This window comes from Myotis yumanensis, unplaced genomic scaffold (assembly GCF_028538775.1).
Source record: "Myotis yumanensis isolate MYYU_CA2020_CCGP unplaced genomic scaffold, mMyoYum1.0.hap1 SCAF_17, whole genome shotgun sequence".
In the NCBI taxonomy this organism is placed as follows: domain Eukaryota; kingdom Metazoa; phylum Chordata; class Mammalia; order Chiroptera; family Vespertilionidae; genus Myotis; species Myotis yumanensis.
The window spans coordinates 27,555,570-27,569,838 of NW_027223768.1; the positions used below are offsets into that span (position 1 = coordinate 27,555,570).

At 42.8% G+C, this 14,269-nt stretch overlaps 1 protein-coding gene and 1 long non-coding RNA gene across 2 annotated transcripts in view; one reads left to right on the forward strand and one right to left on the reverse strand.

Moving 5' to 3' along the window:
• The window catches only part of PTPN14 (protein tyrosine phosphatase non-receptor type 14), a 151,511-nt gene that overhangs the window by 39,118 nt on the left and 98,124 nt on the right, over positions 1-14,269 (forward strand).
• LOC138995564 (uncharacterized) lies at positions 6,205-10,517 on the reverse strand. The gene is made up of 4 exons (XR_011468643.1): positions 10,283-10,517; positions 9,963-10,133; positions 7,679-7,743; positions 6,205-6,407 (listed from the first exon to the last, which is right to left on the reverse strand). It is a non-coding gene; the product is annotated as an uncharacterized lncRNA (long non-coding RNA).

Here is a 14,269-nt window from a genome sequence, read left to right on the forward strand (position 1 = left end):
TTAGGTTGTTTCTGGGTTTTGTAATTACCAATAACTTTTTTTCACACATGTAAGAGTGTTAAAATAAATTTCTAGAAGTAGAATTGCTAGGTTAAAGGCTTCTGCCCTTGTAATTTTAATAGATATTGCCAAATGCTTGCCATGGAAGTTATACCACCAGCAGTGTATTGGGGGACCTGGTAAACTGTTGGCTTTTAAGTCTTTCTCTTGGGGGTGGGAATTAGAGAATTTGAAAATATTCAGGTAATTTGAAAATATATATATATATTTAAATACATAATGTATGCATATTTAAATATACTTTGATCTATATTTCATTATTGTGTAGTCACATTACCGTCTTTCTTCGAAAGCTAGATGTTTAAGTGGCTAGATGTTTAAGCTAGGTGTCTACAACATTAAGATATCTATCAGATTGTGAAAAGGTTAACAATGAGGTAATTTGAGGAGCTTTTGGATTCATGTCCTCACTTTCTGTCTATGCTTCTCAAAATTCTTTAAGATTCAGCTCAGTGTTGCCTTCTTCCATGGAACCTATAATTAGTCTAGCTCTTGTTGGCCTGGGACAGCATTTACACCCTGTACTCAGTCCCATGCTTTCATTAAAAGGAATCTATATCATGTTTATGAGCCATGTCGGGAGACCAGATGTTAGGAGCGGTTTTAACTCATCGCTTTGCCCTTTGATTTTTCTCTAGTCTTGGGAAAGAAACAATAACATTCAATAAATGCTATTTTCTTAAGTTTTTAAAAGCCCCCCCCCCAAGCAGTTTATTATAACAGTTTAAGCATAAATGTTAATATTTTTCAGAGTAGGAAAGTAATAATGACCATTGTAGAAAATGTAAAACATACAGAAAATTTTATATAGCAACAAAATAAACATCACCCAGAATTTTACCTTCCAGAGATCATCACCCCATCAATTCTTCTGTCCTTTTCCGTGTGTGTATTTAATTAAGTTGGAAACAACATGCCGATGCAGTTTTATATTCTCCTTGTCACCCTGCCAACAGTTGACAGTTTGAGTACGTCCTCCCGGAGCTTTTTCTATGCACATAACACATAATGTGAAATGTAAAGAAAGTTTTAGAACATAAATTAGAAACGGAAATCACGCTAAGCATAATGCTGCACCTGCTTTTGCCCCTCAGAGCTGTAGTCAGCTCCTCGTGTGTATGTACAGAGCCTACTTCTTTTAAACGTACGTCCCATGACCCATACAACACAACATCTCCGTTGTATGCACTTTTCCCTGTTACAATTAATGCTGAGGTGAACCTCTTTTTACATAGATACATGTCGAATTTTGGATAGGTTCCTAGAAGTGGAATTGCTGCAACTGTGTTGAAAGGCCATGCATGCCTAAGTTTTTCCTGAGGGTAATGTCAAATTTCCCCTTAAAAATGTCCTATTCGTGTGTATTCCAGCAAGTAACACCGTGATATCTTCATCAGCACTGGAATGGTCAGTGTGTTTTTTTTTTTATTTATTTTCAATTCAAGAGAGAAAAAAGTGGCCTCTTATGCATGTGTAATTTACATTTTACTGATAGTGAGGTTGGGTATCTTTTTAAAAATTTTTAAAATATATTTTATTGATTTTTTTTTTCAGAGAGGAAGGGAGAGGGATAGAGAGTTAACAACACTGATGAGAGAGAAACATCCACCAGCTGCCTTCTGCACACCTCCTACTGGGGATGTGCCTACAACCAAGGTACATGCCCTTGACCGGAATCAAACCTGGGGCCCTTCAGTCTGCAGGCCAACGCTCTATCCACCGAGCCAAACTGGTTAGGGCGAGGTTGAGTATCTTCATATGCTTTTTAATCTGATGTCTTTTAGCTATAAAGTGTCTGGTCTTTTTTTTTTTTTTTTTTTGAAGTTTCTTATTGGATTTTTATGATACTGAATTTTTTGTTTATTGCAAGTATATTGCAAGTATTTTTTCTCAGGTCGTTGTCTTATAATCCACTTTACATTGTCTTTAGCCATGGAAGCATTTAAAATTATGTAATAAAATCTGATAGTATTTAGGAGAGACTTACATACCTTCACATTAGTAATATATTTTCTTCTGGCACTTTTATAATTTTGTTTTCTTACATTTAGACTGAGCTAGATTGATAGAATGATTGACTTCTACTCTTCCTTTTGCCCTGTAGTTTGATCATGAAGATTGGTATACTTTTGTATAGTATTTTTATGACTTACCAAAGCAGCTTCATATAACAATAGATCAAATTAAAACTGAATGATGGAAGTATATATGTTACGGATGAATATTTTTTGGTGATTTTCAAATTTCTCTTCAGCTTTCATTTAGTTTGGCTTTTCAAATTGTGTTCCCTGGTCACTTTAGGCATCTCAAGACTTGGGACTAGGGGAGTGGTCAGCAAACTGCGGCTTACGAGCCACATGCGGCTCTTTGGCCCCTTGAGTGTGGCTCTTCCTAAGCCTTAGGAGTACCCTAATTAAGTTAATAACAATGTACCTACCTATATAGTTTAAGTTTAAAAAATTTGGCTCTCAAAAGAAATTTCAATCGTTGTACTGTTGATATTTGGCTCTGTTGACTAATGAGTTTGCTGACCACTGGACTAGGGTGTCCTGGAGGATGTACAACTCAGTTCTGCTTTTACTGGAATGTTGCATTTGAAAATGAAGGTGTTTCTTTAAAAAAGAACCAGAAAACCAATGATTTGAAGTTTGGGGAGCTGGGTAGGGTTTCCCTGGGGGATTCCAGTGTGTTGGTGTTGGTCATGTGTGTGGTCAGTGTGCTTTGGAGCTAGAATTCCTTGCCTTGAGGACCTGGGCGGAGCTCCCTGGGCAGGGCTAGGCTAGGCCTCCCTCTGTTTCCAGCCCTATCCTGTTACAGTTAAAGTATGTTCCGCAGTTTGACCTTCCGCTCTAGAACACTTTGCACACTATTATTCCCCATTTCCTCCTGGATACCTTTCTCATCTGTACACTGGGATCTCGTTAGGCAGAAGCAATAAATACTTCAGAGCATAAATATTTTTGTTAAGAGCTGAAGCGCATTTCTAAATCCGTGAACACAAGTGAAATGGAAAATTACTGAGTACATTACAAACTCAGACCCAAGAATGCCAGGGGAGTTTTATTTTTATGCTTAGAAAAGAAACATGAAGTGTTGTTTATCTGTGGGTGTGAAAAATATGTTAAAATAGCATGTCATAACTATATTCAAACAGTGTTTTTCTTGCCCCGTCTTAATTTGATAACGTCAGTCTTGTCCTAGTACATTTCTCTTGGAGTGGATTAATGCCGCATTATTTATTATTTGGACTCCATTGAGTTACTGCAGATTTTTTGACTGTTTAATTCTTATTCCTCACCTTAATGGAATAGCTGATCCTTGGACAATGTAGGGGTTAGACCTCCCCCCTTCCTCAAATCCTGAACAGTCAAAATGCACATAAACCTTTGACTCAGTTGAATGACACACGTTTGTATGTAATACATACTGTATTCTTACAGTAAAGTAAGGTAGAGAAAAGAAAATGTTATTAACAAAACCATAAGGAAGAGGAAACAGTACAGTACTGTACATCTTTATTGAAAAAAGTCTGCATATAAGTTGGCCCTTGAAGTTCAAACTTGGTGTAGTTCAAGGGTCAACTGTATTTAATTGTTTTTCAGAAGGTACTAAGTAAGTTTTGGTGCCTAGTATCGTCCCTTTTTGGGCTGAGGCTAAGAAGAGAGGCTGCATCTTGCCACCAGTGCTGGTCCTGATTTTCAGACAGTGGCTGCTTCACCCACAGTAGTGACCTCTAAGACCTGTTTAGTTTCATGAGTCGGACGAGAGGAATTCCAGGTCTCGCAGGCATCTCCTTCATTTAAGTTCACTCGTGGGGAACATGACACACGGTCAGCGTTGCTAATTATACTTGAAGGAGCAGAATCACCTTCCTGCCTTCCCTCTCTTTCCCCCCACTCGTGTAGAGGTGACTCTTGGCCTTAGCAATGTCACGAGAGGCCACACGTCCCATAGACTCTCGGGAGGAGAGGCCACAGTGCAGTGTGCGTTCACTTCTGTGCTTCCCCATGAAAATATAAAAGATGCAAAAGCATATTGTTTATTTCTGGGATTGGTTATTCTTTTAAGAAACCTTTTAAATTTCAGCTTTATTGAGGTATCACTATTGTAAGATATTTAAAGTGTCCACCGTGGTGATTTGATATGAATGTAGTGACATGATTTCCCCCTTCTATGTAACGAACACACCATCACCTCCCACATTTATCTGGTATTTCCTACTCTGTTGGCTTCGTGGTGCCCTGTGTGTTGTGGCAGCCTCCTGACTCCTGGGAGGGGCATGAAGCCCATTTATAGGTGCTCAGAATAAAAATCATAAAACACAAGTGCTCAAGAATGTTAGCTAAATGGTGACGGTGGTGGTGGTGGTGGGAGATAAAGGACTAAAGCTCATTTATACCCCATCTTCCTCGCCACCATCCTGCCAGTGTAATCAGCTGCACTAACACCCTGGTCAGCGTTCACCTTTACATTTGCTTGGTTTTCTTAATAAACATCTGACTAAGTGTTCCCACACACTTCCCACTGCTTTATGAAACTCCTGCCCAACTTTCCACGAGATCCAATCTCATTCGATAATGTCACCCCCTTCCCTTTCTTTCTTCCCTCTGGAGCCCCCCAGCTTCCACTTAGGTAAGGACTGGCACAGGTAACACTTCTTATAAAGACTTAAACTATTGCCCTGCTTTTAGGTCCTTCCCTACTCGCAGCCTCCACACTTTGCAAAACCAAAACACCTCCTCACCTCACCAAACAGAGCAGAACACCTGGTACCTATGCCTCCAGTTGAAGTTCCAGAGGCTTACCTCTCAGTTAGCTCACACGCCCAGCTTTCCTTCTGTATTTATATATTTTGACGCGAGGTTCCTGAAATCCCCTGGTTTCGTCAAGCGTGGGGCTTTTAGCATTTGTGTTTTATTCCCCTCCTCAATTGGAAATGATTTTTCAGCTGGGAAAAGGGTGAAAACTTCACTATTTTGTGGCTTACATCCAGCAGTCTCCCAGCCTCTAGCTCCAAATTTCTAATTATTGGCTGGACTAAAGTCACCAGACAGGGCGAGGAAGTAAGCCTAGATATTCCAGACCCATTCTGTACGTATTTGCCCTTTGTCCTAGTCTTTGTTATTGTCTGATACAAACGAGAGTGGGCTCAGGTTTTCTCCTGGTGTCCTCCTCTAGTGAGAGTTTTTCTTCCAGTGAAGATTTCATGGGAAAGTCCAGCTCGTGAGCTCTGTGTTTTCTGGTGAATAATAAGCCCATCTCAGTGAGGTAGGTTGTAAAGATAACTTGTCTCATTTTAGTTCTGCAGCTAAAGGAACACAAGGCGAGGCGAGAGTTACTAGGGAACCACAGAGAAAATTAACGGGCGTTGAATTAGGACCTCAAGAGAGAAGGTCAGAAAGGTAGGGATACTTATGTTGTGAGTGCCTTAATAAGAGTGTTAAATTTATGAATTTGTAATGTAGAGAGGATGGGTCCCAGTGGCCCTTTTCAAGGTGAAAGAGTTTAAGAATAGGTAAAATTAGCATGTAGAGATTTAAGTATATTTTATAAAGAAGATGATGTTTCAAGAAGATTGTTACTGAAATGAGCCTCGCCCTGGCTTGGGTGGCTCAGTTGGTTGGGTGTCATCCTGTGCACCAAAAGGTCACTGGTTGATTCCCGGGCAGGGCACATGCCTCGGTTGTGGGCTTGATCCCCTGCAGGGAGCGTGCAGGAGGCAGCCGATGGATGTTTCGCTCTCACATTGATGTCTCTCTCTCTCTCCCACTCTCCCTTCCTCTCTTTCTTAAAAAAAAATCAATAAAAATCTTAAAAAAAAAGATATGGTCCCCTTGAGTGATTTTTCTTTGATGTGGTTAGACACCATCTAAAAGTTCTAACTTAGTATAGAAGTGGCTAAGTGCCATTACATTTTTTCTTAGTGCACTCTCTCTTGAGAGCATTCAGGCGCAGGTAGTAGGATGAAATCTTCATACTTCATTGCTTGCCTGTTTAGGTTGCTGTCTTAGAATCCGCATTTACCAATCAGACTTAACCAGTTCACTGCCACGTGTCCAAAACGGACGCCATCCCCACACACCAGAGACGCCTAAGGTAACCCAGTAAGAAAAAAAAGCTATAACCTGATCTTGGTTGTTTTGACTCCAAGTTTTATTTCTTTCTGTTTTTACGTTATGTATGCAGCTTTTTATCGTGTGAAAACACACGATTTCAGTCATTTTATAGGTCAAGAAATGGAGCAGCAATGTGTCGTAGCTTCTACATTTGGCAGTTCAGGCCTATGCAATAAGGGACTTCTAAAGATGTATAGCTTTGGACTTGATAGCATTCCTTCAGAATCTACCCTAAAGAAAGAAAAAAGAATTATTTTTTAAAAGAAAGAAATAACAGCAAAGTTAACTTCAGCTAAAAAAAAAAAAAAAGAACCAGAGGCATAGGCAAATCTTTTTGAACCATAGCAAAAAATCAGAACCCACATGCATGTAACAATGGTGAATGGTTCAATAAATGTTGGCCTATACCGTAGAGCAGTGGTTCCCAACCTTTTTTTGGCCATGCCCCACCTAAGCATCTCTGAAATCCTGATGCCCCCCCCCTCCCTCGTGACATAATTATTATTCAAAAAGCAAACTCCTAATCACATGGAGGAAGCCTAAAAGGCCATTAACATGGTCTAAATAAGCTTCCAAAGAAGATGGCATCCATGAAAAGAGGAAAATAAAAGAACAAAAGGACCGTTGAAGAACACTAAGAAACTGTTATAAAAATAGTAATAATATGAAGCAATATGAAAAAATAGCAGATAAAGTTTAAGAACATATACTAGAGAACTGAAATGCATAAATATGTCACAGTATATATTTATATACTGCATATGAGGCCCCTAGAACTGTATATTTGGCCCCATAAGAAATACAAAAATTCACTGTTAATAACTCATTATTGAATTGCCCCCCATTAAAAATCAAACAGCCCCCCTGCGGGGTGTGTGTGCCCCATCTTGGGAAGATAAGTAGTAATCAGAAAGAATGAAAGATAGGAAACAAAGTAGTGGAATCCCAGTAATGTAAACAAATTTAAAATATACCTAATTAAGAGGATGGGATAAAATATGCAGAAGTTTTAAATTGATTACCCTTGGGCGGCGACATTATGCACGATGTTTAGTTTTTCCTTTTAGTTTTCTGTAATTTCCACTTACAATGAACTTATAATCAGAAAGTATTAAAGATTATTAAACTTTTTAGATGAGGTAGAAAAAGAATGATCCTTCTCACCCTAATAATTCAAAAGAATGAAAACTCAAGCAAATTCCAGGATATAAGTGGTTTTAATCAGTTCTAATTTGAAAATGAATGTTGGATTGCAAGTGTTTTTTTTTTGTTTGTTTGTTTTTTTTTGCTTTTGCATTTAGTCAAAGTATGATTGTATATGGTGCTGAAAGCCACGTGCTTAACGAGCCAGTATTGTAAATACTGTTATTTATGAAGGGGCTATATGTGAATGTGCATCTCACAGTAAAATCCCATGGTGAATGACTGCGCTTTGGACGCAGCCTCTGCCACCTGCTAGCTTTGGGACTTTGGCCAGATCCATACAGTCTCAGTTTTCTTACCTGTAAATTGGGGTTGTGAGGATTAAATGATGTCATGCATGTAAATCACTCAGATGATTTCATAACTGAAATGATAAGTGATAGCTGATTTAATGCTACTCCTGAAGGAAGACTTATTTCAAATTTTTTTATATAGAATATTGAGAAAAGGCAGAGATTAACTGGTTTAAAGTATTTTTTTTTGGGGGGGGGTCTAATACAATATTAATACTCCAAAGATTACATAGGGGCAAAGTAGATGTTTCTGCTTCTGCCTTCCTCCCTCTGAGGTCAGAAGTGTTCCATGCCTTTTCTCCAAGCTTGTGTAAGCACAGACACATATAGGATGGCTGGTTTGGCTTTATTTTTTTTTTCCTTACATATTACTCTGCAACTCACCCTGGGTGTCACTCTGAACCATTAAATTCTGTTCTAACTAATTACCAATAATTACATAAGACCCTAAATAATTTTCTATGCCAGGATTTCTTTGAACATAACTCTGTTATGGATATTCAGGGTGTTTTTTGACCCATATACATAACCCTGAAGATTCGTTGCTTTTATTTCCTATGAAAGTTTCCCACAAGTGGCATTGCTGAGTCAGAGTACGTGTTAATTATGGTGCGGAGGGATTTGGGGTTACACAAGCTGTTTAAAACGTTGGTTCCTGCCCTCTTACAAACTAGTGGAAGAACAGATGATGTGCATTCTTTTCCCAGGGATTTCTTTCCTTCTTTTTTTTTTTTTTTTTTTTTTTGCTCTTATACAAAGATTTCAGTAGATAGTGATTCTTCTCCCCCCCCCCCCCGCCCGCCCAGGGAAGTTTGAAATCCTTAACATTCTGAAACAGGTATAAATCAAGAGAGCGGAGGGAGCCTCCTTCATTACGTTTACTGTGTAAATTGGGATCGTGAGGATTACATGATGTCATGCATGTAAATCACTCAAATGATTTTATAGCTGAAATGATAAGCGACAGCTGAGACAATGCTACTCCTGAAGGAAGACTCGTTCCAAATTTTCTTATATAGAGTATTGAGGGAAGGCAGAGATTAAGTGGTTTAAAGTTTGCTGTGTTCATTAGCGATCAATTTGTCAGCAATTGTGCGTGTTTAAGGTTTTCAGCTTTTAAGAGCTCAGTCCAACTTGGGAACGGAAGCACTTGACCTTTGCCCTCCTGTTCCTGCTGCTGTGCTCATACCCTACAGGGCCGCAGGCACCCCCCAGGCCTGGAGAGCCATCCCACACACAGCATCTTGTCTCCAGTGGCCCAGGCTTGCTCTGCCCCAGGCAGGGCAGCTGAGCAAATCTTCAGCTTGAGGTCAGCCAGGGTGACAGGAATGGTCCTAGGCTAACACAAGGGTTTTAAAACAGTGAATGTACTGCACTTGGTTGGACAGGTAATGCCATTTCTTCGTAATGTCACTCAGAGAGCTGCTTAGTACAACCTAAGATTTCCCACGTTTCCACTTAGGTAGTGTGTGTGTGCGTGTGTGTGTGTGTGTGTGTGTGTGTGTCTGCTAGGCAGGGGATGGAGAGAAGAAAGGACACAGCTGGCATGGCTGTGCATGTGTATATGGGTGTTTGTAGTCTATCTACATGGAGGTGTCTGCATGTCGCATGACTGTCTCTGTTTAGAGCAGTGGTTCTCAACCTTGGCTGCACATTAGAATCACCTGGGATTCTTTTTAAAATCCCGATTTCTGGGCCTCATCCTCCGGAAATTCTGTTTCTTTGTTATGGGGTGGGGCCACAACATTAGTAACAAAGAAACAGAATTTCCGGAGGATGAGGCCCAGAAATTAGGATTTTAAAAAGATTCCCAGGTGATTCTAATGTGCAGCCAAGGTTGAGTACCACTGGGTTTAGGCAGCGGTTCTCAACCTGTGGGTCGAGACCCCTTTGGCGGTCGAACGACCCTTTCACAGGGGTCGCCTAAGACCATCCTGCATATCAGATATTTACATTACAGTTCATAACAGTAGCAACATTACAGTTATGAAGTAGCAACGAAAATAATTTTATGGTTGGGGGTCACCACAACACGAGGAACCGTATTAAAGGGTCGCGGCATTAGGAAGGTTGAGAACCACTGGTTTAGAGGCTTTGTTTTCTCCCATCAGTAATTAACATTTGGTTACTTCAGTTGGGATTATGCAACTCTCTACAGCTGACACTAGTTCGTACCTGTTTTCATTCCTTCTCCCCTCTGATTCAGCGTCTTGGCTCCGGAGAAGCGATTACCCCGGAACACTTTTGAACCCGCTTGGCTGTCCCCTGACTCACTGGAGTGGTCACATACCTGAAACCCACCGGGCACCCTGTCACGGTTCCCAGGCGGTGGGACCTGTACTTGCTTGTTTTGCACTCATGTTTTGCCTCCTTCACTTCAAAAACCCTCCGACTCTTGGTTTGGTGGAAAGCAGTTTTTATCCTTGTGCTACTTAGCAGGCGCTGGGTTTGCTTGGATTTCCTGCAGCATTGGGTGAAATGGCACCAGTAATGATAAGGGCAGTGAGAACACACACGTGAATGGTGCCAGCACTTGGATATTCCTAACTCCCAGAATCTTCCCGACCACTCTAGTGAGTGATGGACGCCGTTATCACCCCCATGTTGTACCTGCAGAAAGTGAGGTGGCCTCGGAGCCTGGTTCTACCTCTTGGAAGTGGCTCCTGTGTGGACATGACTCCCCATCTGGGTGAGGCCGGCTGGTGGAGCTCGAGGAGCCAGGGAACCAGGCGCTGTCCCCGGGAACTGAGCTCCGGACCGGCAGGCCCAGTGCCGAGACTTGGCAGAGATGCTGGCTGTTGCTTACGTTTGGAGAGGAAGTGACACAGATGAGTCCTCTCCTCCCAGAGCCCTGGACCTGTGAGGGGCGTTGAGGGAACTCAGGCCTGGGCAGGAAGGAAACGGGGGAGGGAGGTGTGGAAACTGCTGGGGAGGCCACTTGCAGCAGGCTCTCACGGGGAGAGGGGAGCCCCTCTCTCGGTCCCTGTGGTCCCTCGGGGCGCACATCGCAGGAGAGGGCGAAGCAAGTTAAAGGTGTGTTCGCCGCGGAGTTTCTTCTGTTTTGATGAGTGAGTCATATGACCAAGCTGGAAAGCCTCTTGGGCTGCTCTTGCGATCGTGTTTCTGGAATTGGTTTTTGAAGAGGTTGCGTGCGACGTGCTGGGATTCTCTCTCTGCAGCACAGACTGGTGCTGTGGAAGGAAAGCAAGCGTCCAGGTAGGCGGCATGGGGGGGCGGGGGGCGGGCAGGAGAGGGGGTGCTGAGGCAGGGGCAGGACTCTGGTTCTGTGCCAGGCCCTCTGGATAGGACATCCCAGGGCTGAAAATTGGTCACCAGCCTCAGGGTCCATGTCTGCCCTATCTGCATGAAGTCCACCGCGGGCGAGTCAAGATAGACAGTCGGTGGCGGCTGGCTCGCAGTTGTCCTAACAGAACGTGGGAGCTTGCTATTGTCGGGTTATTCTTCTATCGCCAGATTGTAGTTTCAGCCCCCGTTCTGGATATTGTGAGCACGGTCCTTTGAGTAAGAAATGGGGTCAGATAATGTCAGTGTCTGTCTGATGAGGGGCAAGTTCTTAACCTCTGCAGCCCGGGTGCTCTCGTCTGTAAAATGGGGACATGAGGACTAACCTCAGGGCAGTAGGGCTATGGGAATACTGCTCAGCAGCGGCCCCGTCTTTGATTCTGCTCTAAAAATGGAGGTGCTCATGACCGCCTTCTTGGTGTCTGACGCTAGGGGATGTTGTGTTCTGGTTCCTGGCTGAGAGCAGCTCTGGCATTCCCGGACCCGCATCACGGTGGGTGTAGACACGGATAGCAAAGAGAGCTGGAATCGGAGAGTTGCAGCTTCTGAGGTCTCAAAGGATGGAGTCCTTTGGGACAAAGCATTCCTGGCATGAAAGGCAGAGAAGGCTCATTTGAGAAGTAAGCCAGACTCAGGTATTCTGATACACCCCACCTGACGCCAACGGGCCAGGGGAGACTCCCCTATCTTGTGTCGGGTTGATCGGCCTTTGCATTTTATCCAACTTGTCATTGTATCTCCAGAAGGAATTTTTCCCGCCATCTTTTAAAAATTGAAGAACTTACACTGTCAGTTTGGTCTAGTTAAACACACTTTTTAGTTTGGAAGGGCAAAGGGGTTCAGTTGGAGGGAAAATTCTGACCCCCTTTTTCTGTAACATATCAGCAACATTGGCACTGTTATCTATGTTACCAGGTTACTTGACAAGTTACCCTCTAAGAAAAACTTATTTATTGAGAAAAATCCAACGTTTTACTATGGGAAATTTCAGGCATGCACAGCGCTGTAGAGAATGGTGTGACCCTTGTCTCCCACCGTCAACAGCTGTCAGTATGGCCAGTATTGTCCCCCTCACAGTCCCCCACCCCATTATTGTGGAGAAAAATCCCAGACAACCTATTATTTTATCCATAAATATTCAATGTGGGCTTTGATGACCTTAGAAGATCCAGTAATGTCAAAAATGGAGACTTTCGTATTTGAAGATCCTTCTGGTGGGAAGATCTTGTCTATTTAGACAAGGCGGTCAGCCTCAAAGCTGGGGGCGGGGAAATGATTTTTTTAAAACAATCACCTGGGGAGCCTTCAAACTACTTGCCCTGTCAAAGTTTGCTTCTGCGGCCCCCAGTCCCCCTCAGTTGAAAAATCTCAGCCTTCGATGCACTGTGGACTTGGTTTGCGTCTGAGTGTTAGAGCAGGAATAAAAGCTAGGGGACCACTGCTTGCGGGTAAAAGTGATTCCAGGTAACGGGAGCTTTACCTCGCAAGAACCAACTTGTTATTTTTAACCACCATGGATGGGAGCTGTTTAAAAACATATATATATATTTTTGCCCTTTTAACCAGAATATGCTGGGTATTACTCGTTTCCATTTACTATAGTTTTTGGGACACAGTCTGCCCTGCTGTGGAGTGCTTATTTTTATAGTTTACCTGTCACCTGCCTCCTTGCCTGTTTTTATTCTGAAAACGTGCTCTTCCTTGTCTCCTTGAAACCTGCTATGGGCTACGAAGCAAGGCCCAGAGCTGTACAGGAACTCAGAGTGCACCAACTGTACGGGCATTCTTGTTTCTGAGCACAGTGCGTGTAGTTGGAATGAAGAGCTTTGTGATCCTTGACTGCTCCCGGTTTCCAGCGATCCTCTGCATGGATGAGGTTGCTGTGTAGCCACCCTTCATGCAGATGAGCCATCACCCTGATGGGCACAGTTTGGCAGGAATCTGTCCTCTAACTTCAAATCGAGCTTAAGGAGGTCTCCAGACGTCATGTTGGAAAGGTCAGGTCTCCAAGGAAAGTTGGAAAATGTGTGTCTGGACAAATTTCTCTCCCTCTCACCACTGCGTTTGGAAAGTGAGTTAGGAGGCGAGAAATGAAGGGATTAAACAATGTGACCATTCCGCTTTTGTTGTTGTAGTTACTCAGCAGCTAAAAGGTAGGGCCTTGCATTTTAAACCTTGCACAACACGTTTACTTGGCCAAAAATAATGTGATGTGTGGATTTCATTTGGGTGTTCCACCACAATAAAATGTATAGAAGAAATGAACAGTCCACCTTTCACCACACAGAACTGACTTCTTTTCTGCTCTTCTTGAGGGAGGAAATCAGAGAAGACATTTTCCCTTTCCCATCCCCTCCCACCCCACCCCACCCCACCCCACCCGTCTTTAAAATTCTCCTTCGGAAAATGACACAGTATTTTTAAAAACCCAGCTGAGCTGTGCCCAGGTTCATACACAGGATGGACTAGTTGCATCAGTTTTTCCTTTCTCACACCCAGACGAGGGTTACATAGTTCTGTGAGGTGTGCTTGGAGTTGTAAAAATACGGAATGCTGGAAAAATCCCAGAGTCTGTTGGTAAATAGAGAACACAGCTGAACAGCACTTAGCTTCTATTCATGATTTTCGAACTTGAGGGGGGAAAAAGGGCAGGTATCCATAACATAGCACGGGAAATAAAAAGAGCGTGTGATGACCACGTTTGAGATTTGGATTTTCATGTCTCCTTCATGTCCCTAAAGACATCGCAAGTAATTCAGTAACGAGGAGTAGACTGCTTTTGGTTGACAATATAAAAGATCCCTCCACTTCTCACCCATCATATTCAGAGATTTAGTAGGTCAGCCGAGTGACTTTTTCTGTATTATGAGGAAGCTGTCTTTGCTTTGTGTTTTTAACTTAGCGGGTTTTTTTTTGGTGATATCTTTAGGGAAAGAAATGAGAGGATTGTAGAAGGTGCTGGAAATCCACAGCTAGGAGTTCCAGGTGAAGCTTCCACATGAGAGCTTTTCGGAAGCCGATTGACTGGTTAGCAGTGGGGTTTAGAAGTGACTGGGCTTTTCTGAAGGTCTCTCCCACTGTAGCACATACTGCAAAAGGCCTTCACCAGCGTGGTGCTTACAGAGCAAATGCCCCAACAAATTGCTTTCGGGAGTCATGGCGCATTATAACACCATTGATGACGTCGCTAGGTCCAGTGTCCTTTTTTTGCGAAGAACTTCCCTGGGACATGGCTTCCCTCTGGCCTCTGAAACCACCCCCAGGATCAGGCACACCCAGGTCTAGAAAAGGGAC